At 42.9% G+C, this 27,522-nt stretch overlaps 18 non-coding genes across 18 annotated transcripts; all 18 read right to left on the bottom strand.

Annotated features, from left to right (window-relative positions):
• Window positions 1-743: 743 nt before the first annotated feature.
• On the bottom strand, window positions 744-817 carry TRNAI-AAU (transfer RNA isoleucine (anticodon AAU)). The gene has a single exon. It is a non-coding gene; the product is annotated as a tRNA-Ile (tRNA).
• A 675-nt stretch (window positions 818-1,492) lies between these two features.
• Window positions 1,493-1,566, bottom strand: TRNAI-AAU (transfer RNA isoleucine (anticodon AAU)). The gene has a single exon. It is a non-coding gene; the product is annotated as a tRNA-Ile (tRNA).
• A 1,839-nt stretch (window positions 1,567-3,405) lies between these two features.
• TRNAI-AAU (transfer RNA isoleucine (anticodon AAU)) lies at window positions 3,406-3,479 on the bottom strand. The gene has a single exon. It is a non-coding gene; the product is annotated as a tRNA-Ile (tRNA).
• An 859-nt stretch (window positions 3,480-4,338) lies between these two features.
• TRNAI-AAU (transfer RNA isoleucine (anticodon AAU)) lies at window positions 4,339-4,412 on the bottom strand. Its single transcript has one exon. It is a non-coding gene; the product is annotated as a tRNA-Ile (tRNA).
• Window positions 4,413-5,089: 677 nt separating this feature from the next.
• On the bottom strand, window positions 5,090-5,162 carry TRNAI-AAU (transfer RNA isoleucine (anticodon AAU)). Its single transcript has one exon. It is a non-coding gene; the product is annotated as a tRNA-Ile (tRNA).
• A 1,054-nt stretch (window positions 5,163-6,216) lies between these two features.
• Window positions 6,217-6,290, bottom strand: TRNAI-AAU (transfer RNA isoleucine (anticodon AAU)). Its single transcript has one exon. It is a non-coding gene; the product is annotated as a tRNA-Ile (tRNA).
• Window positions 6,291-8,101: 1,811 nt separating this feature from the next.
• Window positions 8,102-8,175, bottom strand: TRNAI-AAU (transfer RNA isoleucine (anticodon AAU)). Its single transcript has one exon. It is a non-coding gene; the product is annotated as a tRNA-Ile (tRNA).
• A 1,021-nt stretch (window positions 8,176-9,196) lies between these two features.
• TRNAI-AAU (transfer RNA isoleucine (anticodon AAU)) lies at window positions 9,197-9,270 on the bottom strand. The gene has a single exon. It is a non-coding gene; the product is annotated as a tRNA-Ile (tRNA).
• Window positions 9,271-9,946: 676 nt separating this feature from the next.
• Window positions 9,947-10,020, bottom strand: TRNAI-AAU (transfer RNA isoleucine (anticodon AAU)). Its single transcript has one exon. It is a non-coding gene; the product is annotated as a tRNA-Ile (tRNA).
• Window positions 10,021-11,858: 1,838 nt separating this feature from the next.
• Window positions 11,859-11,932, bottom strand: TRNAI-AAU (transfer RNA isoleucine (anticodon AAU)). Its single transcript has one exon. It is a non-coding gene; the product is annotated as a tRNA-Ile (tRNA).
• A 1,475-nt stretch (window positions 11,933-13,407) lies between these two features.
• On the bottom strand, window positions 13,408-13,481 carry TRNAI-AAU (transfer RNA isoleucine (anticodon AAU)). The gene has a single exon. It is a non-coding gene; the product is annotated as a tRNA-Ile (tRNA).
• A 1,820-nt stretch (window positions 13,482-15,301) lies between these two features.
• Window positions 15,302-15,375, bottom strand: TRNAI-AAU (transfer RNA isoleucine (anticodon AAU)). The gene has a single exon. It is a non-coding gene; the product is annotated as a tRNA-Ile (tRNA).
• Window positions 15,376-16,102: 727 nt separating this feature from the next.
• On the bottom strand, window positions 16,103-16,176 carry TRNAI-AAU (transfer RNA isoleucine (anticodon AAU)). Its single transcript has one exon. It is a non-coding gene; the product is annotated as a tRNA-Ile (tRNA).
• Window positions 16,177-17,245: 1,069 nt separating this feature from the next.
• On the bottom strand, window positions 17,246-17,319 carry TRNAI-AAU (transfer RNA isoleucine (anticodon AAU)). The gene has a single exon. It is a non-coding gene; the product is annotated as a tRNA-Ile (tRNA).
• Window positions 17,320-18,786: 1,467 nt separating this feature from the next.
• TRNAI-AAU (transfer RNA isoleucine (anticodon AAU)) lies at window positions 18,787-18,860 on the bottom strand. Its single transcript has one exon. It is a non-coding gene; the product is annotated as a tRNA-Ile (tRNA).
• A 3,000-nt stretch (window positions 18,861-21,860) lies between these two features.
• TRNAI-AAU (transfer RNA isoleucine (anticodon AAU)) lies at window positions 21,861-21,934 on the bottom strand. The gene has a single exon. It is a non-coding gene; the product is annotated as a tRNA-Ile (tRNA).
• Window positions 21,935-23,386: 1,452 nt separating this feature from the next.
• On the bottom strand, window positions 23,387-23,460 carry TRNAI-AAU (transfer RNA isoleucine (anticodon AAU)). The gene has a single exon. It is a non-coding gene; the product is annotated as a tRNA-Ile (tRNA).
• A 1,838-nt stretch (window positions 23,461-25,298) lies between these two features.
• TRNAI-AAU (transfer RNA isoleucine (anticodon AAU)) lies at window positions 25,299-25,372 on the bottom strand. Its single transcript has one exon. It is a non-coding gene; the product is annotated as a tRNA-Ile (tRNA).
• Between the last annotated feature and the right edge of the window lie 2,150 nt (window positions 25,373-27,522).

Genomic DNA, 27,522 nt, shown 5'->3' with positions numbered 1-27,522 from the left:
TCTAAAGCTGTGGGTGGGAATTCTGCATCAATCTCATGCTTCTGCAGAAATATTTCCCAAATTGACAAAGTGGCCAATACTGGGATCAAATTCGCTAACTTGGCGTGATTAGCACCATGCTCAGTCAGAAAAAGTATGCCTTCTGACTGGAGCATAGGAGGGAGGCCAGTTGCAAGGGGGAGTTTTCTTCCCTTGAAAGAAAATGCCTAACTCATTCACAAATACAACCCTTATCCTCACAATAACATTGGTTATGTCCCGCAGCAGTACTGACCCGTGACCATGTATGCACAGCTGCTTCCAACAAAACAGCAATCTTGTGTTAGTAACTCTAGAGCTGTGAGTGCCAATTCTGCATCAATCTCATGCTTCTGAGGAAATATTTCCCAAAATGACAAGGAGGCCAATACGGGGACCCGTGACCTTGCCATTATTAGCACCACGCTCTAACCAAATGAGCTAAACAGCCAGCCGAGAGTTTTGTTTCTGACTCAAGCATAAGCAGGAGGCCAGTTGTAGGGGGATGTTTTCTTCCCTTGGAAAAAAATGCCTAACTCATTCACAAATACAACCCTTATCCTCACAACAACATTGGTTATGTCCGCAGCAGTACTGACCCGTGACTATGTATGCACAGCTGCTTCCAACAAAACAGCAATCTTGTGTTAGTAACTCTAAAGCTGTGAGTGCCAATTCTGCATCAATCTCATCCTTCTGCAGAAATATTTCCCAAAATGACAAAGTGGCCAATACGGGGATCGAACCCGTGACCTTGGCGTTATTAGCACCACGCTCTAACCAACTGAGCTAGCCAGCCAGCTGAGAGTCTTTTTCCCTTGAAAAAAAATGCCTAACTCATTCACACATAAAACCCTTATCCTCACAACAACCTAAAGAAAAACTACATGTGATCTGAAGGAAATTCACGAATATGACAATTATCTTCAAACTGACTTGTAGCCTGCATCACATTTAAGTAGAACTGGGACAAAGAAGGTTAAATGCATCTCATTGGTCATTTCCCACAGCAGTACTGACCTGTGACCATTTATGGACTGCTGCTTCCAACAAAACAGGAAACTAGTCATAGTAAATCTAAAGCTGTGGGTGGGAATTCTGCATCAATCTAATGCTTCTGCAGACATTTTTCCCAAATTGACAAAGTGGCCAATACTGGGATCAAATTCGCTAACTTGGCGTGATTAGCACCATGCTCAGTCAGAAAAAGTATGCTTCTGACTGGAGCATAGGAGGGAGGCCAGTTGCAGGGGGGAGTTTTCTTTCCTTGAAAGAAAATGCCTAACTCATTCACAAATACAACCCTTATCCTCACAACAACATTGGTTATGTCCGCAGCAGTACTGACCCGTGACTATGTATGCACAGCTGCTTCCAACAAAACAGCAATCTTGTGTTAGTAACTCTAAAGCTGTGAGTGCCAATTCTGCATCAATCTCATCCTTCTGCAGAAATATTTCCCAAAATGACAAAGTGGCCAATACGGGGATCGAACCCGTGACCTTGGCGTTATTAGCACCACGCTCTAACCAACTGAGCTAACCGGCCAGCTGAGAGGAATATTTCTGACTGGACCATAAGAGGGAGGCCAGTTGCAGGGGGATTTTTTCTTCCCTTGGAAAAAAAATGCCTAACTCATTCACACATAAAACCCTTATCCTCACAACAACCTAAAGAAAAACTACATGTGATCTGAAGGAAATTCATGAATATGACAATTATCTTCAAACTGACTTGTAGCCTGCATCACATTTAAGTAGAACTGGGACAAAGAAGGTTAAATGCATCTCATTGGTCATTTCCCACAGCAGTACTGACCTGTGACCATTTATGGACTGCTGCTTCCAACAAAACAGCAAACTAGTCATAGTAAATCTAAAGCTGTGGGTGGGAATTCTGCATCAATCTCATGCTTCTGCAGAAATATTTCCCAAATTGACAAAGTGGCCAATACTGATATCAAATTCGCTAATTTGGCTTGATTAGAACCATGCTCAGTCAGAAAAAGTATGCCTTCTGACTGGAGCATAGGAGGGAGGCCAGTTGCAGGGGGGAGTTTTCTTCCTTTGAAAGAAAATGCCTAACTCATTCACAAATACAACCCTTATCCTCACAACAACATTGGTTATGTCCGCAGCAGTACTGACCCGTGACTATGTATGCACAGCTGCTTCCAACAAAACAGCAATCTTGTGTTAGTAACTCTAAAGCTGTGAGTGCCAATTCTGCATCAATCTCATCCTTCTGCAGAAATATTTCCCAAATTGACAAAGTGGCCAATACTGGGATCAAATTCGCTAACTTGGCGTGATTAGCACCATGCTCAGTCAGAAAAAGTAAGCCTTCTGACTGGAGCATAGGAGGGAGGCCAGTTGCAGGGGGGAGTTTTCTTCCCTTGAAAGAAAATGCCTAACTCATTCACAAATACAACCCTTATCCTCACAACAACATTGGTTATGTCCGCAGCAGTACTGACCCGTGACTATGTATGCACAGCTGCTTCCAACAAAACAGCAATCTTGTGTTAGTAACTCTAAAGCTGTGAGTGCCAATTCTGCATCAATCTCATGCTTCTGCAGAAATATTTCCCAAGATGACAAAGTGGCCAACCCGTGACCTTGGCGTTATTAGCACCACGCTCTAACCAACTGAGCTGACCGGCCAGCTGAGAGGCATATTTCTAACTGGAGCATAAGAGGGAGGCCAGTTGCAGGGGGAGTTTTTCTTCCCTTGGAAAAAAAATGCCTAACTCATTCACACAGACAACCCTTATCCTCACAACAACCTAAAGAAAAACTCCATGTGATCTGAAGGAAATTCATGAATATTACAATTATCTTCAAACTGACTTGTGGCCTGCATCACATTTAAGTAGTACTGCGACAAAGAAGGTTAAATGCATCTCATTGGTCATTTCCCACAGCAGTACTGACCTGTGACCATTTATGGACTGCTGCTTCCAACAAAACAGCAAACTTGTCATAGTAAATCTAAAGCTGTGGGTGGGAATTCTGCATCAATCTAATGCTTCTGCAGACATTTTTCCCAAATTGACAAAGTGGCCAATACTGGGATCAAATTCGCTAACTTGGCGTGATTAGCACCATGCTCAGTCAGAAAAAGTATGTTTCTGACTGGAGCATAGGAGGGAGGCCAGTTGCAGGGGGCAGTTTTCTTTCCTTGAAAGAAAATGCCTAACTCATTCACAAATACAACCCTTATCCTCACAACAACATTGGTTATGTCCGCAGCAGTACTGACCCGTGACTATATATGCACAGCTGCTTCCAACAAAACAGCAATCTTGTGTTAGTAACTCTAAAGCTGTGAGTGCCAATTCTGCATCAATCTCATCCTTCTGCAGAAATATTTCCCAAAATGACAAAGTGGCCAATACGGGGATCGAACCCGTGACCTTGGCGTTATTAGCACCACACTCTAACCAACTGAGCTAACCGGCCAGCTGAGAGGCATATTTCTGACTGGACCATAAGAGGGAGGCCAGTTGCAGGGGGATTTTTTCTTCCCTTGGAAAAAAAATGCCTAACTCATTCACACATAAAACCCTTATCCTCACAACAACCTAAAGAAAAACTACATGTGATCTGAAGGAAATTCATGAATATGACAATTATCTTCAAACTGACTTGTAGCCTGCATCACATTTAAGTAGAACTGGGACAAAGAAGGTTAAATGCATCTCATTGGTCATTTCCCACAGCAGTACTGACCTGTGACCATTTATGGACTGCTGCTTCCAACAAAACAGCAAACTAGTCATAGTAAATCTAAAGCTGTGGGTGGGAATTCTGCATCAATCACATGCTTCTGCAGAAATATTTCCCAAATTGACAAAGTGGCCAATACTGGGATCAAATTCGCTAACTTGGCTTGATTAGCACCATGCTCAGTCAGAAAAAGTATGCCTTCTGACTGGAGCATAGGAGGGAGGCCAGTTGCAGGGGGGAGTTTTCTTCCTTTGAAAGAAAATGCCTAACTCATTCACACATAAAACCCTTATCCTCACAACAACCTAAAGAAAAACTACATGTGATCTGAAGGAAATTCATGAATATGACAATTATCTTCAAACTGACTTGTATCCTGCATCACATTTAAGAAAATGCCTAACTCATTCACAAATACAACCCTTATCCTCACAACAACATTGGTTATGTCCGCAGCAGTACTGACCCGTGACTATGTATGCACAGCTGCTTCCAACAAAACAGCAATCTTGTGTTAGTAACTCTAAAGCTGTGAGTGCCAATTCTGCATCAATCTCATCCTTCTGCAGAAATATTTCCCAAAATGACAAAGTGGCCAATACGGGGATCGAACCCGTGACCTTGGCGTTATTAGCACCACGCTCTAACCAACTGAGCTAACCGGCCAGCTGAGAGTCTATTTTCCCCTTGGAAAAAAATGCCTAACTCATTCACACAGACAACCCTTATCCTCACAACAACCTAAAGAAAAACTCCATGTGATCTGAAGGAAATTCATGAATATTACAATTATCTTCAAACTGACTTGTGGCCTGCATCACATTTAAGTAGTACTGCGACAAAGAAGGTTAAATGCATCTCATTGGTCATTTCCCACAGCAGTACTGACCTGTGACCATTTATGGACTGCTGCTTCCAACAAAACAGCAAACTTGTCATAGTAAATCTAAAGCTGTGGGTGGGAATTCTGCATCAATCTAATGCTTCTGCAGACATTTTTCCCAAATTGACAAAGTGGCCAATACTGGGATCAAATTCGCTAACTTGGCGTGATTAGCACCATGCTCAGTCAGAAAAAGTATGCTTCTGACTGGAGCATAGGAGGGAGGCCAGTTGCAGGGGGGAGTTTTCTTTCCTTGAAAGAAAATGCCTAACTCATTCACAAATACAACCCTTATCCTCACAACAACATTGGTTATGTCCGCAGCAGTACTGACCCGTGACTATGTATGCACAGCTGCTTCCAACAAAACAGCAATCTTGTGTTAGTAACTCTAAAGCTGTGAGTGCCAATTCTGCATCAATCTCATCCTTCTGCAGAAATATTTCCCAAAATGACAGAGTGGCCAATACGGGGATCGAACCCGTGACCTTGGCGTTATTAGCACCACGCTCTAACCACGGAGCTAACCGGCCAGCTGAGAGGCATGTTTCTGACTGGACCATAAGAGGGAGGCCAGTTGCAGGGGGATTTTTTCTTCCCTTGGAAAAAAAATGCCTAACTCATTCACACATAAAACCCTTATCCTCACAACAACCTAAAGAAAAACTACATGTGATCTGAAGGAAATTCATGAATATGACAATTATCTTCAAACTGACTTGTAGCCTGCATCACATTTAAGTAGAACTGGGACAAAGAAGGTTAAATGCATCTCATTGGTCATTTCCCACAGCAGTACTGACCTGTGACCATTTATGGACTGCTGCTTCCAACAAAACAGCAAACTTGTCATAGTAAATCTAAAGCTGTGGGTGGGAATTCTGCATCAATCTCATGCTTCTGCAGAAATATTTCCCAAATTGACAAAGTGGCCAATACTGGGATCAAATTCGCTAACTTGGCGTGATTAGCACCATGCTCAGTCAGAAAAAGTATGCCTTCTGACTGGAGCATAGGAGGGAGGCCAGTTGCAGGGGGGAGTTTTCTTCCCTTGAAAGACAATGCCTAACTCATTCACAAATACAACACTTATCCTCACAACAACATTGGTTATGTCCGCAGTAGTACTGACCCGTGACTATGTATGCAGAGCTGCTTCCAACAAAACAGCAATCTTGTGTTAGTAACTCTAAAGCTGTGAGTGCCAATTCTGCATCAATCTCATCCTTCTGCAGAAATATTTCCCAAATTGACAAAGTGGCCAATACTGGGATCAAATTCGCTAACTTGGCGTGAATAGCACCATGCTCAGTCAGAAAAAGTAAGCCTTCTGACTGGAGCATAGGAGGGAGGCCAGTTGCAGGGGGGAGTTTTCTTCCCTTGAAAGAAAATGCCTAACTCATTCACAAATACAACCCTTATCCTCACAACAACATTGGTTATGTCCGCAGCAGTACTGACCCGTGACTATGTATGCACAGCTGCTTCCAACAAAACAGCAATCTTGTGTTAGTAACTCTAAAGCTGTCAGTGCCAATTCTGCATCAATCTCATCCTTCTGCAGAAATATTTCCCAAAATGACAAAGTGGCCAATACAGGGATCGAACCCGTGACCTTGGCGTTATTAGCACCACGCTCTAACCAACTGAGCTAACCAGCCACCTGAGAGTCTTTTTCCCTTGAAAAAAAATGCCTAACTCATTCACACATAAAACCCTTATCCTCACAACAACCTAAAGAAAAACTACATGTGATCTGAAGGAAATTCACGAATATGACAATTATCTTCAAACTGACTTGTAGCCTGCATCACATTTAAGTAGAACTGGGACAAAGAAGGTTAAATGCATCTCATTGGTCATTTCCCACAGCAGTACTGACCTGTGACCATTTATGGACTGCTGCTTCCAACAAAACAGGAAACTAGTCATAGTAAATCTAAAGCTGTGGGTGGGAATTCTGCATCAATCTCATGCTTCTGCAGAAATATTTCCCAAATTGACAAAGTGGCCAATACTGGGATCAAATTCGCTAACTTGGCGTGATTAGCACCATGCTCAGTCAGAAAAAGTATGCCTTCTGACTGGAGCATAGGAGGGAGGCCAGTTGCAGGGGGGAGTTTTCTTCCCTTGAAAGAAAATGCCTAACTCATTCACAAATACAACCCTTATCCTCACAACAACATTAGTTATGTCCGCAGCAGTACTGACCCGTGACTATGTATGCACAGCTGCTTCCAACAAAACAGCAATCTTGTGTTAGTAACTCTAAAGCTGTGAGTGCCAATTCTGCATCAATCTCATCCTTCTGCAGAAATATTTCCCAAAATGACAAAGTGGCCAACACGGGGATCGAACCCGTGACCTTGGCGTTACGCTCTAACCAACTGAGCTAACCGGCCAGCTGAGAGGCATATTTCTGACTGGAGCATAAGAGGGAGGCCAGTTGCAGGGGGACTTTTTCTTCCCTTGGAAAAAAAATACCTAACTCATTCACACATAAAACCCTTATCCTCACAACAACCTAAAGAAAAACTACATGCGATCTGAAGGAAATTCACGAATATGACAATTATCTTCAAACTGACTTGTAGCCTGCATCACATTTAAGTAGAACTGGGACAAAGAAGGTTAAATGCATCTCATTGGTCATTTCCCACAGCAGTACTGACCTGTGACCATTTATGGACTGCTGCTTCCAACAAAACAGCAAACTAGTCATAGTAAATATAAAGCTGTGGGTGGGAATTCTGCATCAATCTCATGCTTCTGCAGAAATATTTCCCAAATTGACAAAGTGGCCAATACTGGGATCAAATCCGCTAACTTGGCATGATTAGCACCATGCTCAGTCAGAAAAAGTATGCCTTCTGACTGGAGCATAGGAGGGAGGCCAGTTGCAGGCGGGAGTTTTCTTCCCTTGAAAGAAAATGCCTAACTCATTCACAAATACAACCCTTATCCTCACAACAACATTGGTTATGTCCCGCAGCAGAACTGACCCGTGACCATGTATGCACAGCTGCTTCCAACAAAACAGCAATCTTGTGTTAGTAACTCTAGAGCTGTGAGTGCCAATTCTTCATCAATCTCATGCTTCTGAGGAAATATTTCCCAAAATGACAAGGAGGCCAATACGGGGACCCGTGACCTTGCCATTATTAGCACCACGCTCTAACCAAATGAGCTAAACAGCCAGCTGAGAGTTTTGTTTCTGACTCAAGCATAAGCAGGAGGCCAGTTGTAGGGGGATGTTTTCTTCCCTTGGAAAAAAAATGCCTAACTCATTCACAAATACAACCCTTATCCTCACAACAACATTGGTTATGTCCGCAGCAGTACTGACCCGTGACTATGTATGCACAGCTGCTTCCAACAAAACAGCAATCTTGTGTTAGTAACTCTAAAGCTGTGAGTGCCAATTCTGCATCAATCTCATCCTTCTGCAGAAATATTTCCCAAAATGACAAAGTGGCCAATACGGGGATCGAACCCATGACCTTGGCGTTATTAGCACCACGCTCTAACCAACTGAGCTAACCGGCCAGCTGAGAGTCTTTTTCCCTTGAAAAAAAATGCCTAACTCATTCACACATGAAACCCTTATCCTCACAACAACCTAAAGAAAAACTACATGTGATCTGAAGGAAATTCATGAATATGACAATTATCTTCAAACTGACTTGTAGCCTGCATCACATTTAAGTAGAACTGGGACAAAGAAGGTTAAATGCATCTCATTGGTCATTTCCCACAGCAGTACTGACCTGTGACCATTTATGGACTGCTGCTTCCAACAAAACAGCAAACTTGTCATAGTAAATCTAAAGCTGTGGGTGGGAATTCTGCATCAAACTCATGCTTCTGCAGAAATATTTCCCAAATTGACAAAGTGGCCAATACTGGGATCAAATTTGCTAACTTGGCGTGATTAGCACCATGCTCAGTCAGAAAAAGTATGCCTTCTGACTGGAGCATAGGAGGGAGGCCAGTTGCAGGGGGGAGTTTTCTTCCCTTGAAAGAAAATGCCTAACTCATTCACAAATACAACCCTTATCCTCACAACAACATTGGTTATGTCCCGCAGCAGAACTGACCCGTGACCATGTATGCACAGCTGCTTCCAACAAAACAGCAATCTTGTGTTAGTAACTCTAGAGCTGTGAGTGCCAATTCTTCATCAATCTCATGCTTCTGAGGAAATATTTCCCAAAATGACAAGGAGGCCAATACGGGGACCCGTGACCTTGCCATTATTAGCACCACACTCTAACCAAATGAGCTAAACAGCCAGCTGAGAGTTTTGTTTCTGACTCAAGCATAAGCAGGAGGCCAGTTGTAGGGGGATGTTTTCTTCCCTTGGAAAAAAAATGCCTAACTCATTCACAAATACAACCCTTATCCTCACAACAACATTGATTATGTCCGCAGCAGTACTGACCCGTGACTATGTATGCACAGCTGCTTCCAACAAAACAGCAATCTTGTGTTAGTAACTCTAAAGCTGTGAGTGCCAATTCTGCATCAATCTCATCCTTCTGCAGAAATATTTCCCAAAATGACAAAGTGGCCAATACGGGGATCGAACCCATGACCTTGGCGTTATTAGCACCACGCTCTAACCAACCGAGCTAACCGGCCAGCTGAGAGTGTTTTTCCCTTGAAAAAAAATGCCTAACTCATTCACACATGAAACCCTTATCCTCACAACAACCTAAAGAAAAACTACATGTGATCTGAAGGAAATTCATGAATATGACAATTATCTTCAAACTGACTTGTAGCCTGCATCACATTTAAGTAGAACTGGGACAAAGAAGGTTAAATGCATCTCATTGGTCATTTCCCACAGCAGTACTGACCTGTGACCATTTATGGACTGCTGCTTCCAACAAAACAGCAAACTTGTCATAGTAAATCTAAAGCTGTGGGTGGGAATTCTGCATCAAACTCATGCTTCTGCAGAAATATTTCCCAAATTGACAAAGTGGCCAATACTGGGATCAAATTTGCTAACTTGGCGTGATTAGCACCATGCTCAGTCAGAAAAAGTATGCCTTCTGACTGGAGCATAGGAGGGAGGCCAGTTGCAGGGGGGAGTTTTCTTCCCTTGAAAGAAAATGCCTAACTCATTCACAAATACAACCCTTATCCTCACAACAACATTGGTTATGTCCGCAGCAGTACTGACCCGTGACTATGTATGCACAGCTGCTTCCAACAAAACAGCAATCTTGTGTTAGAAACTCTAAAGCTGTGAGTGCCAATTCTGCATCAATCTCATCCTTCTGCAGAAATATTTCCCAAAATGACAAAGTGGCCAATACGGGGATCGAACCCGTGACCTTGGCGTTATTAGCACCACGCTCTAACCAACTGAGCTAACCGGCCAGCTGAGATGCATATTTCTAACTGGAGCATAAGAGGGAGGCCAGTTGCAGGGGGATTTTTTCTTCCCTTGGAAAAAAAAATGCCTAACTCATTCACACATAAAACCCTTATCCTCACAACAACCTAAAGAAAAACTACATGTGATCTGAAGGAAATCACGAATATGATAATTATCTTCAAACTGACTTGTAGCCTGCATCACATTTAAGTAGAACTGGGACAAAGAAGGTTAAATGCATCTCATTGGCCATTTCCCACAGCAGTACTGACCTGTGACCATTTATGGACTGCTGCTTCCAACAAAACAGGAAACTAGTCATAGTAAATCTAAAGCTGTGGGTGGGAATTCCTCATCAATCTCATGCTTCTGCAGAAATATTTCCCAAATTGACAAAGTGGCCAATACTGGGATCAAATTCGCTAACTTGGCGTGATTAGCACCATGCTCAGTCAGAAAAAGTATGCCTTCTGACTGGAGCATAGGAGGGAGGCCAGTTGCAGGGGGGAGTTTTCTTCCCTTGAAAGAAAATGCCTAACTCATTCACAAATACAACCCTTATCCTCACAACAACATTAGTTATGTCCGCAGCAGTACTGACCCGTGACTATGTATGCACAGCTGCTTCCAACAAAACAGCAATCTTGTGTTAGTAACTCTAAAGCTGTGAGTGCCAATTGTGCATCAATCTCATCCTTCTGCAGAAATATTTCCCAAAATGACAAAGTGGCCAAATTAGCACCATGCTCTAACCAACTGAGCTAACCGGCCAGCTGAGAGGCATATTTCTGACTGGAGCATAAGAGGGAGGCCAGGTGCAGGGGGACTTTTTCTTCCCTTGGAAAAAAAATACCTAACTCATTCACACATAAAACCCTTATCCTCACAACAACCTAAAGAAAAACTACATGTGATCTGAAGGAAATTCACGAATATGACAATTATCTTCAAACTGACTTGTAGCCTGCATCACATTTAAGTAGAACTGGGACAAAGAAGGTTAAATGCATCTCATTGGTCATTTCCCACAGCAGTACTGACCTGTGACCATTTATGGACTGCTGCTTCCAACAAAACAGCAAACTAGTCATAGTAAATCTAAAGCTGTGGGTGGGAATTCTGCATCAATCTCATGCTTCTGCAGAAATATTTCCCAAATTGACAAAGTGGCCAATACTGGGATCAAATCCGCTAACTTGGCGTGATTAGCACCATGCTCAGTCAGAAAAAGTATGCCTTCTGACTGGAGCATAGGAGGGAGGCCAGTTGCAAGGGGGAGTTTTCTTCCCTTGAAAGAAAATGCCTAACTCATTCACAAATACAACTCTTATCCTCACAACAACATTGGTTATGTCCCGCAGCAGTACTGACCCGTGACCATGTATGCACAGCTGCTTCCAACAAAACAGCAATCTTGTGTTAGTAACTCTAGAGCTGTGAGTGCCAATTCTGCATCAATCTCATGCTTCTGAGGAAATATTTCCCAAAATGACAAGGAGGCCAATACGGGGACCGTGACCTTGCCATTATTAGCACCACGCTCTAACCAAATGAGCTAAACAGCCAGCTGAGAGTTTTGTTTCTGACTCAAGCATAAGCAGGAGGCCAGTTGTAGGGGGATGTTTTCTTCCCTTGGAAAAAAAATGCCTAACTCATTCACAAATACAACCCTTATCCTCACAACAACATTGGTTATGTCCGCAGCAGTACTGACCCGTGACTATGTATGCGCAGCTGCTTCCAACAAAACAGCAATCTTGTGTTAGTAACTCTAAAGCTGTGAGTGCCAATTCTGCATTAATCTCATCCTTCTGCAGAAATATTTCCCAAAATGACAAAGTGGCCAATACGGGGATTGAACCCGTGACCTTGGCGTTATTAGCACCACACTCTAACCAACTGAGCTAACCGGCCAGCTGAGAGTCATTTTCCCTTGAAAAAAAATGCCTAACTCATTCACACATAAAACCCTTATCCTCACAACAACCTAAAGAAAAACTACATGTGATCTGAAGGAAATTCATGAATATGACAATTATCTTCAAACTGACTTGTAGCCTGCATCACATTTAAGTAGAACTGGGACAAAGAAGGTTAAATGCATCTCATTGGTCATTTCCCACAGCAGTACTGACCTGTGACCATTTATGGACTGCTGCTTCCAACAAAACAGCAAACTTGTCATAGTAAATCTAAAGCTGTGGGTGGGAATTCTGCATCAAACTCATGCTTCTGCAGAAATATTTCCCAAATTGACAAAGTGGCCAATACTGGGATCAAATTTGCTAACTTGGCGTGATTAGCACCATGCTCAGTCAGAAAAAGTATGCCTTCTGACTGGAGCATAGGAGGGAGGCCAGTTGCAGGGGGGAGTTTTCTTCCCTTGAAAGAAAATGCCTAACTCATTCACAAATACAACCCTTATCCTCACAACAACATTGGTTATGTCCGCAGTAGTACTGACCTGTGACTATGTATGCACAGCTGCTTCCAACAAAACAGCAATCTTGTGTTAGAAACTCTAAAGCTGTGAGTGCCAATTCTGCATCAATCTCATCCTTCTGAAGAAATATTTCCCAAAATGACAAAGTGGCCAATACGGGGATCGAACCCATGACCTTGGCATTATTAGCACCACTCTCTAACCAACTGAGCTAACCGGCCAGCTGAGATGCATATTTCTAACTGGAGCATAAGAGGGAGGCCAGTTGCAGGGGGATTTTTTCTTCCCTTGGAAAAAAAATGCCTAACTCATTCACACATAAAACCCTTATCCTCACAACAACCTAAAGAAAAACTACATGTGATCTGAAGGAAATTCATGAATATTACAATTATCTTCAAACTGACTTGTGGCCTGCATCACATTTAAGTAGAACTGGGACAAAGAAGGTTAAATGCATCTCATTGGCCATTTCCCACAGCAGTACTGACCTGTGACCATTTATGGACTGCTGCTTCCAACAAAACAGGAAACTTGTCATAATAAATCTAAAGCTGTGGGTGGGAATTCTGCATCAATCTCATGCTTCTGCAGAAATATTTCCCAAATTGACAAAGTGGCCAATACTGGGATCAAATTCGCTAACTTGGCGTGATTAGCACCATGCTCAGTCAGAAAAAGTATGCCTTCTGACTGGAGCATAGGAGGGAGGCCAGTTGCAGGGGGGAGTTTTCTTCCCTTGAAAGAAAATGCCTAACTCATTCACAAATACAACCCTTATCCTCACAACAACATTAGTTATGTCCGCAGCAGTACTGACCCGTGACTATGTATGCACAGCTGCTTCCAACAAAACAGCAATCTTGTGTTAGTAACTCTAAAGCTGTGAGTGCCAATTGTGCATCAATCTCATCCTTCTGCAGAAATATTTCCCAAAATGACAAAGTGGCCAATACGGGGATCGAACCCGTGACCTTGGCGTTATTAACACCACGCTTTTACCAACTGAGCTAACCAGCCAGCTAAGAGGCATATTTCTGACTGGAGCATAAGAGGGAGGCCAGGTGCAGGGGGACTTTTTCTTCCCTTGGAAAAAAAATACCTAACTCATTCACACATAAAACCCTTATCCTCACAACAACCTAAAGAAAAACTACATGTGATCTGAAGGAAATTCACGAATATGACAATTATCTTCAAACTGACTTGTAGCCTGCATCACATTTAAGTAGAACTGGGACAAAGAAGGTTAAATGCATCTCATTGGTCATTTCCCACAGCAGTACTGACCTGTGACCATTTATGGACTGCTGCTTCCAACAAAACAGCAAACTAGTCATAGTAAATATAAAGCTGTGGGTGGGAATTCTGCATCAATCTCATGCTTCTGCAGAAATATTTCCCAAATTGACAAAGTGGCCAATACTGGGATCAAATCCGCTAACTTGGCGTGATTAGCACCATGCTCAGTCAGAAAAAGTATGCCTTCTGACTGGAGCATAGGAGGGAGGCCAGTTGCAAGGGGGAGTTTTCTTCCCTTGAAAGAAAATGCCTCACTCATTCACAAATACAACCCTTATCCTCACAACAACATTGGTTATGTCCCGCAGCAGTACTGACCCGTGACCATGTATGCACAGCTGCTTCCAACAAAACAGTAATCTTGTGTTAGTAACTCTAGAGCTGTGAGTGCCAATTCTGCATCAATCTCATGCTTCTGAGGAAATATTTCCCAAAATGACAAGGAGGCCAATACGGGGACCCGTGACCTTGCCATCATTAGCACCACGCTCTAACCAAATGAGCTAAACAGCCAGCTGAGAGTTTTGTTTCTGACTCAAGCATAAGCAGGAGGCCAGTTGTAGGGGGATGTTTTCTTCCCTTGGAAAAAAAATGCCTATCTCATTCACAAATACAACCCTTATCCTCACAACAACATTGGTTATGTCCGCAGCAGTACTGACCCGTGACTAGGTATGCACAGCTGCTTCCAACAAAACAGCAATCTTGTGTTAGTAACTCTAAAGCTGTGAGTGCCAATTCTGCATCAATCTCATCCTTCTGCAGAAATATTTCCCAAAATGACAAAGTGGCCAATATGGGGATCGAACCCGTGACCTTGGCGTTATTAGCACCACGCTCTAACCAACTGAGCTACCCGGCCAGCTGAGAATCTTTTTCCCTTAAAAAAAAATGCCTAACTCATTCACACATAAAACCCTTATCCTCACAACAACCTAAAGAAAAACTACATGTGATCTGAAGGAAATTCACAAATATGACAATTATCTTCAAACTGACTTGTAGCCTGCATCACATTTAAGTAGAACTGGGACAAAGAAGGTTAAATGCATCTCATTTGTCATTTCCCACAGCAGTACTGACCTGTGACCATTTATGGACTGCTGCTTCCAACAAAACAGGAAACTAGTCATAGTAAATCTAAAGCTCTAGGTGGGAATTCTGCATCAATCTCATGCTTCTGCAGAAATATTTCCCAAATTGACAAAGTGGCCAATACTGGGATCAAATTTGCTAACTTGGCATGATTAGCACCATGCTCAGTCAGAAAAAGTATGCCTTCTGACTGGAGCATAGGAGGGAGGCCAGTTGCAGGGGGGAGTTTTCTTCCCTTGAAAGAAAATGCCTAACTCATTCACAAATACAACCCTTATCCTCACAACAACATTAGTTATGTCCGCAGCAGTACTGACCCGTGACTATGTATGCACAGCTGCTTCCAACAAAACAGCAATCTTGTGTTAGTAACTCTAAAGCTGTGAGTGCCAATTGTGCATCAATCTCATCCTTCTGCAGAAATATTTCCCAAAATGACAAAGTGGCCAATACGGGGATCGAACCCGTGACCTTGGCGTTATTAGCACCACGCTCTAACCAACTGAGCTAACCGGCCAGCTGAGAGGCATGTTTCTGACTGGAGCATAAGAGGGAGGCCAGGTGCAGGGGGACTTTTTCTTCCCTTGGAAAAAAATAATACCTAACTCATTCACACATAAAACCCTTATCCTCACAACAACCTAAAGAAAAACTACATGTGATCTGAAGGAAATTCACGAATATGACAATTATCTTCAAACTGACTTGTAGCCTGCATCACATTTAAGTAGAACTGGGACAAAGAAGGTTAAATGCATCTAATTGGTCATTTCCCACAGCAGTACTGACCTGTGACCATTTATGGACTGCTGCTTCCAACAAAACAGCAAACTTGTCATAGTAAATCTAAAGCTGTGGGTGGGAATTCTGCATCAAACTCATGCTTCTGCAGAAATATTTCCCAAATTGACAAAGTGGCCAATACTGGGATCAAATTTGCTAACTTGGCGTGATTAGCACCATGCTCAGTCAGAAAAAGTATGCCTTCTGACTGGAGCATAGGAGGGAGGCCAGTTGCAGGGGGGAGTTTTCTTCCGTTGAAAGAAAATGCCTAACTCATTCACAAATACAACCCTTATCCTCACAACAACATTGGTTATGTCCGCAGTAGTACTGACCCGTGACTATGTATGCACAGCTGCTTCCAACAAAACAGCAATCTTGTGTTAGAAACTCTAAAGCTGTGAGTGCCAATTCTGCATCAATCTCATCCTTCTGCAGAAATATTTCCCAAAATGACAAAGTGGCCAATACGGGGATCGAACCCGTGACCTTGGCGTTATTAGCACCACGCTCTAACCAACTGAGCTAACCGGCCAGCTGAGATGCATATTTCTAACTGGAGCATAAGAGGGAGGCCAGTTGCAGGGGGATTTTTTCTTCCCTTGGAAAAAAAATGCCTAACTCATTCACACATAAAACCCTTATCCTCACAACAACCTAAAGAAAAACTACATGTGATCTGAAGGAAATTCACGAATATGATAATTATCTTCAAACTGACTTGTAGCCTGCATCACATTTAAGTAGAACTGGGACAAAGAAGGTTAAATGCATCTCATTGGCCATTTCCCACAGCAGAACTGACCTGTGACCATTTATGGACTGCTGCTTCCAACAAAACAGGAAACTAGTCATAGTAAATCTAAAGCTGTGGGTGGGAATTCTGCATCAATCTCATGCTTCTGCAGAAATATTTCCCAAATTGACAAAGTGGCCAATACTGGGATCAAATTCGCTAACTTGGCGTGATTAGCACCATGCTCAGTCAGAAAAAGTATGCCTTCTGACTGGAGCATAGGAGGGAGGCCAGTTGCAAGGGGGAGTTTTCTTCCCTTGAAAGAAAATGCCTAACTCATTCACAAATACAACCCTTATCCTCACAATAACATTGGTTATGTCCCGCAGCAGTACTGACCCGTGACCATGTATGCACAGCTGCTTCCAACAAAACAGCAATCTTGTGTTAGTAACTCTAGAGCTGTGAGTGCCAATTCTGCATCAATCTCATGCTTCTGAGGAAATATTTCCCAAAATGACAAGGAGGCCAATACGGGGACCCGTGACCTTGCCATTATTAGCACCACGCTCTAACCAAATGAGCTAAACAGCCAGCCGAGAGTTTTGTTTCTGACTCAAGCATAAGCAGGAGGCCAGTTGTAGGGGGATGTTTTCTTCCCTTGGAAAAAAATGCCTAACTCATTCACAAATACAACCCTTATCCTCACAACAACATTGGTTATGTCCGCAGCAGTACTGACCCGTGACTATGTATGCACAGCTGCTTCCAACAAAACAGCAATCTTGTGTTAGTAACTCTAAAGCTGTGAGTGCCAATTCTGCATCAATCTCATCCTTCTGCAGAAATATTTCCCAAAATGACAAAGTGGCCAATACGGGGATCGAACCCGTGACCTTGGCGTTATTAGCACCACGCTCTAACCAACTGAGCTAGCCGGCCAGCTGAGAGTCTTTTTCCCTTGAAAAAAAATGCCTAACTCATTCACACATAAAACCCTTATCCTCACAACAACCTAAAGAAAAACTACATGTGATCTGAAGGAAATTCACGAATATGACAATTATCTTCAAACTGACTTGTAGCCTGCATCACATTTAAGTAGAACTGGGACAAAGAAGGTTAAATGCATCTCATTGGTCATTTCCCACAGCAGTACTGACCTGTGACCATTTATGGACTGCTGCTTCCAACAAAACAGGAAACTAGTCATAGTAAATCTAAAGCTCTAGGTGGGAATTCTGCATCAATCTCATGCTTCTGCAGAAATATTTCCCAAATTGACAAAGTGGCCAATACTGGGATCAAATTTGCTAACTTGGCATGATTAGCACCATGCTCAGTCAGAAAAGGTATGCCTTCTGACTGGAGCATAGGAGGGAGCCCAGTTGCAGGGGGGAGTTTTCTTCCCTTGAAAGAAAATGCCTAACTCATTCACAAATACAACCCTTATCCTCACAACAACATTAGTTATGTCCGCAGCAGTACTGACCCGTGACTATGTATGCACAGCTGCTTCCAACAAAACAGCAATCTTGTGTTAGTAACTCTAAAGCTGTGAGTGCCAATTGTGCATCAATCTCATCCTTCTGCAGAAATATTTCCCAAAATGACAAAGTGGCCAATACCCCCGTGACCTTGGCGTTATTAGCACCACGCTCTAACCAACTGAGCTAACCGGCCAGCTGAGAGGCATATTTCTGACTGGAGCATAAGAGGGAGGCCAGTTGCAGGGGGACTTTTTCTTCCCTTGGAAAAAAAATACCTAACTCATTCACACATAAAACCCTTATCCTCACAACAACCTAAAGAAAAACTACATGTGATCTGAAGGAAATTCACGAATATGACAATTATCTTCAAACTGACTTGTAGCCTGCATCACATTTAAGTAGAACTGGGACAAAGAAGGTTAAATGCATCTCATTGGCCATTTCCCACAGCAGTACTGACCTGTGACCATTTATGGACTGCTGCTTCCAACAAAACAGGAAACTAGTCATAGTAAATCTAAAGCTGTGGGTGGGAATTCTGCATCAATCTCATGCTCCTGCAGAAATATTTCCCAAATTGACAAAGTGGCCAATACTGGGATCAAATTCGCTAACTTGGCGTGATTAGCACCATGCTCAGTCAGAAAAAGTATGCCTTCTGACTGGAGCATAGGAGGGAGGCCAGTTGCAGGGGGGAGTTTTCTTCCCTTGAAAGAAAATGCCTAACTCATTCACAAATACAACCCTTATCCTCACAACAACATTGGTTATGTCCCGCAGCAGTACTGACCCGTGACCATGTATGCACAGCTGCTTCCAACAAAACAGCAATCTTGTGTTAGTAACTCTAAAGCTGTGAGTGCCAATTGTGCATCAATCTCATCCTTCTGCAGAAATATTTCCCAAAATGACAAAGTGGCCAATACGGGGATCGAACCCGTGACCTTGGCGTTATTAGCACCACGCTCTGACCAACTGAGCTAACCGGCCAGCTGAGAGGCAAAATTCTGACTGGAGCATAAGAGGGAGGCCAGGTGCAGGGGGACTTTTTCTTCCCTTGGAAAAAAAATACCTAACTCATTCACACATAAAACCCTTATCCTCACAACAACCTAAAGAAAAACTACATGTGATCTGAAGGAAATTCACGAATATGACAATTATCTTCAAACTGACTTGTAGCCTGCATCACATTTAAGTAGAACTGGGACAAAGAAGGTTAAATGCATCTCATTGGTCATTTCCCACAGCAGTACTGACCTGTGACCATTTATGGACTGCTGCTTCCAACAAAACAGCAAACTAGTCATAGTAAATATAAAGCTGTGGGTGGGAATTCTGCATCAATCTCATGCTTCTGCAGAAATATTTCCCAAATTGACAAAGTGGCCAATACTGGGATCAAATCCGCTAACTTGGCGTGATTAGCACCATGCTCAGTCAGAAAAAAGTATGCCTTCTGACTGGAGCATAGGAGGGAGGCCAGTTGCAAGGGGGAGTTTTCTTCCCTTGAAAGAAAATGCCTAACTCATTCACAAATACAACCCTTATCCTCACAACAACATTGGTTATGTCCCGCAGCAGTACTGACCCGTGACCATGTATGCACAGCTGCTTCCAACAAAACAGCAATCTTGTGTTAGTAACTCTAGAGCTGTGAGTGCCAATTCTGCATCAATCACATGCTTCTGAGGAAATATTTCCCAAAATGACAAGGAGGCCAATACGGGGACCGTGACCTTGCCATTATTAGCACCACGCTCTAACCAAATGAGCTAAACAGCCAGCTGAGAATTTTGTTTCTGACTCAAGCATAAGCAGGAGGCCAGTTGTAGGGGGATGTTTTCTTCCCTTGGAAAAAAAATGCCTAACTCATTCACAAATACAACCCTTATCCTCACAACAACATTGGTTATGTCCGCAGCAGTACTGACCCGTGACTATGTATGCAGAGCTGCTTCCAACAAAACAGCAATCTTGTGTTAGTAACTCTAAAGCTGTGAGTGCCAATTCTGCATCAATCTCATCCTTCTGCAGAAATATTTCCCAAAATGACAAAGTGGCCAATACGGGGATTGAACCCGTGACCTTACCACGCTCTAACCAACTGAGTTAACCGGCCAGCTGAGATGCATATTTCTAACTGGAGCATAAGAGGGAGGCCAGTTGCAGGGGGATTTTTTCTTCCCTTGGAAAAAAAATGCCTAACTCATTCACACATAAAACCCTTATCCTCACAACAACCTAAAGAAAAACTCCATGTGATCTGAAGGAAATTCATGAATATTACAATTATCTTCAAACTGACTTGTAGCCTGCATCACATTTAAGTAGAACTGGGACAAAGAAGGTTAAATGCATCTCATTCGCCATTTCCCACAGCAGTACTGACCTGTGACCATTTATGGACTGCTGCTTCCAACAAAACAGGAAACTAGTCATAGTAAATCTAAAGCTGTGGGTGGGAATTCTGCATCAATCTCATGCTTCTGCAGAAATATTTCCCAAATTGACAAAGTGGCCAATACTGGGATCAAATTCGCTAACTTGGCGTGATTAGCACCATGCTCAGTCAGAAAAAGTATGCCTTCTGACTGGAGCATAGGAGGGAGGCCAGTTGCAGGGGGGAGTTTTCTTCCCTTGAAAGAAAATGCCTAACTCATTCACAAATACAACCCTTATCCTCACAACAACATTAGTTATGTCCGCAGCAGTACTGACCCGTGACTATGTATGCACAGCTGCTTCCAACAAAACAGCAATCTTGTGTTAGTAACTCTAAAGCTGTGAGTGCCAATTGTGCATCAATCTCATCCTTCTGCAGAAATATTTCCCAAAATGACAAAGTGGCCAATACGGGGATCGAACCCGTGACCTTGGCGTTATTAGCATCACGCTCTAACCAACTGAGCTAACCGGTCAGCTGACAGGCATGTTTCTGACTGGAGCATAAGAGGGAGGCCAGGTGCAGGGGGACTTTTTCTTCCCTTGGAAAAAAAATACCTAACTCATTCACACATAAAACCCTTATCCTCACAACAACCTAGAGAACAACTACATGTGATCTGAAGGAAATTCACGAATATGACAATTATCTTCAAACTGACTTGTAGCCTGCATCACATTTAAGTAGAACTGGGACAAAGTAGGTTAAATGCATCTCATTGGTCATTTCCCACAGCAGTACTGACCTGTGACCATTTATGGACTGCTGCTTCCAACAAAACGGCAAACTAGTCATAGTAAATATAAAGCTGTGGGTGGGAATTCTGCATCAATCTCATGCTTCTGCAGAAATATTTCCCAAATTGACAAAGTGGCCAATACTGGGATCAAATCCGCTAACTTGGCGTGATTAGCACCATGCTCAGTCAGAAAAAGTATGCCTTCTGACTGGAGCATAGGAGGGAGGCCAGTTGCAAGGGGGAGTTTTCTTCCCTTGAAAGAAAATGCCTAACTCATTCACAAATACAACCCTTATCCTCACAACAACATTGGTTATGTCCCGCAGCAGTACTGACCCGTGACCATGTATGCACAGCTGCTTCCAACAAAACAGCAATCTTGTGTTAGTAACTCTAGAGCTGTGAGTGCCAATTCTGCATCAATCTCATGCTTCTGAGGAAATATTTCCCAAAATGACAAGGAGGCCAATACGGGGACCGTGACCTTGCCATTATTAGCACCACGCTCTAACCAAATGAGCTAAACAGCCAGCTGAGAGTTTTGTTTCTGACTCAAGCATAAGCAGGAGGCCAGTTGTAGGGGGATGTTTTCTTCCCTTGGAAAAAAAATGCCTAACTCATTCACAAATACAACCCTTATCCTCACAACAACATTGGTTATGTCCGCAGCAGTACTGACCCGTGACTATGTATGCACAGCTGCTTCCAACAAAACAGCAATCTTGTGTTAGTAACTCTAAAGTTGTGAGTGCCAATTCTGCATCAATCTCATCCTTCTGCAGAAATATTTCCCAAAATGACAAAGTGGCCAATACGGGGACCGAACCCGTGACCTTGGCGTTATTAGCACCACGCTCTAACCAACTGAGCTAACCGGCCAGCTGAGAGTCTTTTTCCCTTGAAAAAAAATGCCTAACTCATTCACACATAAAACCCTTATCCTCACAACAACCTAAAGAAAAACTACATGTGATCTGAAGGAAATTCATGAATATGACAATTATCTTCAAACTGACTTGTAGCCTGCATCACATTTAAGTAGAACTGGGACAAAGAAGGTTAAATGCATCTCATTGGTCATTTCCCACAGCAGTACTGACCTGTGACCATTTATGGACTGCTGCTTCCAACAAAACAGGAAACTTGTCATAGTAAATCTAAAGCTGTGGGTCGGAATTCTGCATCAAACTCATGCTTCTGCAGAAATATTTCCCAAATTGACAAAGTGGCCAATACTGGGATCAAATTTGCTAACTTGGCGTGATTAGCACCATGCTCAGTCAGAAAAAGTATGCCTTCTGACTGGAGCATAGGAGGGAGGCCAGTTGCAGGGGGGAGTTTTCTTCCCTTGAAAGAAAATGCCTAACTCATTCACAAATACAACCCTTATCCTCACAACAACATTAGTTATGTCCGCAGCAGTACTGACCCGTGACTATGTATGCACAGCTGCTTCCAACAAAACAGCAATCTTGTGTTAGTAACTCTAAAGCTGTGAGTGCCAATTGTGCATCAATCTCATCCTTCTGCAGAAATATTTCCCAAAATGACAAAGTGGCCAATATTATTAGCACCACGCTCTAACCAACTGAGCTAACCGGCCAGCTGAGAGGCATGTTTCTGACTGGAGCATAAGAGGGAGGCCAGGTGCAGGGGGACTTTTTCTTCCCTTGGAAAAAAAATAATACCTAACTCATTCACACATAAAACCCTTATCCTCACAACAACCTAAAGAAAAACTACATGTGATCTGAAGGAAATTCACGAATATGACAATTATCTTCAAACTGACTTGTAGCCTGCATCACATTTAAGTAGAACTGGGACAAAGAAGGTTAAATGCATCTCATTGGTCATTTCCCACAGCAGTACTGACCTGTGACCATTTATGGACTGCTGCTTCCAACAAAACAGCAAACTTGTCATAGTAAATCTAAAGCTGTGGGTGGGAATTCTGCATCAAACTCATGCTTCTGCAGAAATATTTCCCAAATTGACAAAGTGGCCAATACTGGGATCAAATTTGCTAACTTGGCGTGATTAGCACCATGCTCAGTCAGAAAAAGTATGCCTTCTGACTGGAGCATAGGAGGGAGGCCAGTTGCAGGGGGGAGTTTTCTTCCCTTGAAAGAAAATGCCTAACTCATTCACAAATACAACCCTTATCCTCACAACAACATTGGTTATGTCCGCAGTAGTACTGACCCGTGACTATGTATGCACAGCTGCTTCCAACAAAACAGCAATCTTGTGTTAGAAACTCTAAAGCTGTGAGTGCCAATTCTGCATCAATCTCATCCTTCTGCAGAAATATTTCCCAAAATGACAAAGTGGCCAATACAGGGATTGAACCCGTGACCTTGGCGTTATTAGCACCACGCTCTAACCAACTGAGCTAACCGGCCAGCTGAGATGCATATTTCTAACTGGAGCATAAGAGGGAGGCCAGTTGCAGGGGGATTTTTTCTTCCCTTGGAAAAAAAAATGCCTAACTCATTCACACATAAAACCCTTATCCTCACAACAACCTAAAGAAAAACTACATGTGATCTGAAGGAAATCACGAATATGATAATTATCTTCAAACTGACTTGTAGCCTGCATCACATTTAAGTAGACCTGGGACAAAGAAGGTTAAATGCATCTCATTGGCCATTTCCCACAGCAGTACTGACCTGTGACCATTTATGGACTGCTGTTTCCAACAAAACAGGAAACTAGTCATAGTAAATCTAAAGCTGTGGGTGGGAATTCCTCATCAATCTCATGCTTCTGCAGAAATATTTCCCAAATTGACAAAGTGGCCAATACTGGGATCAAATTCGCTAACTTGGCGTGATTAGCACCATGCTCAGTCAGAAACAGTATGCCTTCTGACTGGAGCATAGGAGGGAGGCCAGTTGCAGGGGGGAGTTTTCTTCCCTTGAAAGAAAATGCCTAACTCATTCACAAATACAACCCTTATCCTCACAACAACATTGGTTATGTCCGCAGCAGTACTGACCCGTGACTATGTATGCACAGCTGCTTCCAACAAAACAGCAATCTTGTGTTAGTAACTCTAAAGCTGTGAGTGCCAATTCTGCATCAATCTCATCCTTCTGCAGAAATATTTCCCAAATTGACAAAGTGGCCAAATTAGCACCATGCTCTAACCAACTGAGCTAACCGGCCAGCTGAGAGGCATATTTCTGACTGGAGCATAAGAGGGAGGCCAGGTGCAGGGGGACTTTTTCTTCCCTTGGAAAAAAAATACCTAACTCATTCACACATAAAACCCTTATCCTCACAACAACCTAAAGAAAAACTACATGTGATCTGAAGGAAATTCACGAATATGACAATTATCTTCAAACTGACTTGTAGCCTGCATCACATTTAAGTAGAACTGGGACAAAGAAGGTTAAATGCATCTCATTGGTCATTTCCCACAGCAGTACTGACCTGTGACCATTTATGGACTGCTGCTTCCAACAAAACAGCAAACTAGTCATAGTAAATCTAAAGCTGTGGGTGGGAATTCTGCATCAATCTCATGCTTCTGCAGAAATATTTCCCAAATTGACAAAGTGGCCAATACTGGGATCAAATCCGCTAACTTGGCGTGATTAGCACCATGCTCAGTCAGAAAAAGTATGCCTTCTGACTGGAGCATAGGAGGGAGGCCAGTTGCAAGGGGGAGTTTTCTTCCCTTGAAAGAAAATGCCTAACTCATTCACAAATACAACTCTTATCCTCACAACAACATTGGTTATGTCCCGCAGCAGTACTGACCCGTGACCATGTATGCACAGCTGCTTCCAACAAAACAGCAATCTTGTGTTAGTAACTCTAGAGCTGTGAGTGCCAATTCTGCATCAATCTCATGCTTCTGAGGAAATATTTCCCAAAATGACAAGGAGGCCAATACGGGGACCGTGACCTTGCCATTATTAGCACCACGCTCTAACCAAATGAGCTAAACAGCCAGCTGAGAGTTTTGTTTCTGACTCAAGCATAAGCAGGAGGCCAGTTGTAGGGGGATGTTTTCTTCCCTTGGAAAAAAAATGCCTAACTCATTCACAAATACAACCCTTATCCTCACAACAACATTGGTTATGTCCGCAGCAGTACTGACCCGTGACTATGTATGCGCAGCTGCTTCCAACAAAACAGCAATCTTGTGTTAGTAACTCTAAAGCTGTGAGTGCCAATTCTGCATCAATCTCATCCTTCTGCAGAAATATTTCCCAAAATGACAAAGTGGCCAATACGGGGATTGAACCCGTGACCTTGGCGTTATTAGCACCACGCTCTAACCAACTGAGCTAACCGGCCAGCTGAGAGTCTTTTTCCCTTGAAAAAAAATGCCTAACTCATTCACACATAAAACCCTTATCCTCACAACAACCTAAAGAAAAACTACATGTGATCTGAAGGAAATTCATGAATATGACAATTATCTTCAAACTGACTTGTAGCCTGCATCACATTTAAGTAGAACTGGGACAAAGAAGGTTAAATGCATCTCATTGGTCATTTCCCACAGCAGTACTGACCTGTGACCATTTATGGACTGCTGCTTCCAACAAAACAGCAAACTTGTCATAGTAAATCTAAAGCTGTGGGTGGGAATTCTGCATCAAACTCATGCTTCTGCAGAAATATTTCCCAAATTGACAAAGTGGCCAATACTGGGATCAAATTTGCTAACTTGGCGTGATTAGCACCATGCTCAGTCAGAAAAAGTATGCCTTCTGACTGGAGCATAGGAGGGAGGCCAGTTGCAGGGGGGAGTTTTCTTCCCTTGAAAGAAAATGCCTAACTCATTCACAAATACAACCCTTATCCTCACAACAACATTGGTTATGTCCGCAGTAGTACTGACCTGTGACTATGTATGCACAGCTGCTTCCAACAAAACAGCAATCTTGTGTTAGAAACTCTAAAGCTGTGAGTGCCAATTCTGCATCAATCTCATCCTTCTGAAGAAATATTTCCCAAAATGACAAAGTGGCCAATACGGGGATCGAACCCGTGACCTTGGCGTTATTAGCACCACGCTCTAACCAACTGAGCTTCTGCAGAAATATTTCCCAAATTGACAAAGTGGCCAATACTGGGATCAAATTCGCTAACTTGGCGTGATTAGCACCATGCTCAGTCAGAAAAAGTATGCCTTCTGACTGGAGCATAGGAGGGAGGCCAGTTGCAGGGGGGAGTTTTCTTCCCTTGAAAGAAAATGCCTAACTCATTCACAAATACAACCCTTATCCTCACAACAACATTAGTTATGTCCGCAGCAGTACTGACCCGTGACTATGTATGCACAGCTGCTTCCAACAAAACAGCAATCTTGTGTTAGTAACTCTAAAGCTGTGAGTGCCAATTGTGCATCAATCTCATCCTTCTGCAGAAATATTTCCCAAAATGACAAAGTGGCCAAATTAGCACCATGCTCTAACCAACTGAGCTAACCGGCCAGCTGAGAGGCATATTTCTGACTGGAGCATAAGAGGGAGGCCAGGTGCAGGGGGACTTTTTCTTCCCTTGGAAAAAAAATACCTAACTCATTCACACATAAAACCCTTATCCTCACAACAACCTAAAGAAAAACTACATGTGATCTGAAGGAAATTCACGAATATGACAATTATCTTCAAACTGACTTGTAGCCTGCATCACATTTAAGTAGAACTGGGACAAAGAAGGTTAAATGCATCTCATTGGTCATTTCCCACAGCAGTACTGACCTGTGACCATTTATGGACTGCTGCTTCCAACAAAACAGCAAACTAGTCATAGTAAATCTAAAGCTGTGGGTGGGAATTCTGCATCAATCTCATGCTTCTGCAGAAATATTTCCCAAATTGACAAAGTGGCCAATACTGGGATCAAATCCGCTAACTTGGCGTGATTAGCACCATGCTCAGTCAGAAAAAGTATGCCTTCTGACTGGAGCATAGGAGGGAGGCCAGTTGCAAGGGGGAGTTTTCTTCCCTTGAAAGAAAATGCCTAACTCATTCACAAATACAACTCTTATCCTCACAACAACATTGGTTATGTCCCGCAGCAGTACTGACCCGTGACCATGTATGCACAGCTGCTTCCAACAAAACAGCAATCTTGTGTTAGTAACTCTAGAGCTGTGAGTGCCAATTCTGCATCAATCTCATGCTTCTGAGGAAATATTTCCCAAAATGACAAGGAGGCCAATACGGGGACCGTGACCTTGCCATTATTAGCACCACGCTCTAACCAAATGAGCTAAACAGCCAGCTGAGAGTTTCGTTTCTGACTCAAGCATAAGCAGGAGGCCAGTTGTAGGGGGATGTTTTCTTCCCTTGGAAAAAAAATGCCTAACTCATTCACAAATACAACCCTTATCCTCACAACAACATTGGTTATGTCCGCAGCAGTACTGACCCGTGACTATGTATGCGCAGCTGCTTCCAACAAAACAGCAATCTTGTGTTAGTAACTCTAAA

This window comes from Ambystoma mexicanum, chromosome 1p, assembly GCF_040938575.1.
Source record: "Ambystoma mexicanum isolate Mex_15411 chromosome 1p, UKY_AmexF1_1, whole genome shotgun sequence".
In the NCBI taxonomy this organism is placed as follows: Eukaryota; Metazoa; Chordata; class Amphibia; order Caudata; family Ambystomatidae; genus Ambystoma; species Ambystoma mexicanum.
This window is presented reverse-complemented; position numbering and strand designations above follow the sequence as displayed.